Below are 1,200 nucleotides of genomic sequence, written 5' to 3' on the forward strand. Positions count from 1 at the left end.
GTCTAATACATACAGTCACGACACTCACTGCTGAGAAAATTGTTACCATCTGAAAGTTTGTGCAACTCTAGCGCCCCAAGAGGAAACAAAGCAATGGTAAAATTATAGTTCGTTTTTAATCATTTTTCTGGTTAATTAGCTAAATAATTATTAAATTATTATGATCATGAGACATTTGTAAAAACGACCGAATCTCCTTGATACAGTGACATAAGCTACAACACAATTATAAAGAAATACTTTCGAATATGTGTATAATTGTAGATTACTCCACTGAAAACATGACCATACAAACACACATTTCATGCATGACAATAATATTTTCTTTGTCTGTTCGTAATATGCCAGACACTTTCCTTGACAAGTGACAACTTTTTATGGAACCTAATGTTTTGCACAGACTTACACTTCATCGACTTTTTAACACCTAAATATCTTTGTAAATATAATTACTTTAGTTGCAAAAGCGGATGTGTTGATGATTCTTGCCATTTGTGGCCATTTGTAGCAAAAATTGTGGAATTGGTTTCTTCTGTGTTTGAAAATAACTTTATTGTTAATTTTTCTTTTATTATCACATCCGTGTGGGTTTTTTCTCCAGCTACAGTTGTGTTAGCTTGTCCGCAACATAAAATAATGTAGGTATTTCATTCCATACTGGTTTCCTTCGTTCCATATTCACTGATTTGACTGGAAGTGTAGCGAAGAAAACTTACGTCTTTGAGCAAATATACGACGCCTTTCTGCAAAAAGTCAGGTCTGTTGGTGTTCACTAGCACTTTTTCGGTTCTTAAGGAACACCACATTCTTAAGTAAATATCTTTAGGTTAGAAGAAAGTCGGAAATAAACAGTTCCGAGACGCAGCGATTCACACCTACTAGGGTTGATAAGAAACCTAAAAAATGGCAAGTATACTGCTTTCTTCTTCTTGTCGCTGCAATTTACTGCGGTACAGACGCTTCTGTTTGTAAAAACCATTCTACAGACCAATATAAACAGTTAAGATTAAATTTCGCTTCAACAAAACCTCGGCGAACTCTACAGAATAACTTCCTATCCGCTTTGCGCGCTACAATCGCGGTGGGCAACAGGAAAGACGTGGAGTGTCGCGACTGTATATTTCGACTGTGACTCTGCTTACACTCCCAATCGGTCAGAGCTTAAACACTATCTTTGATCTTATTGTTATTATCTTAGTA

This window comes from Schistocerca piceifrons, chromosome 5, assembly GCF_021461385.2.
Source record: "Schistocerca piceifrons isolate TAMUIC-IGC-003096 chromosome 5, iqSchPice1.1, whole genome shotgun sequence".
Classification (NCBI taxonomy): Eukaryota; Metazoa; Arthropoda; class Insecta; order Orthoptera; family Acrididae; genus Schistocerca; species Schistocerca piceifrons.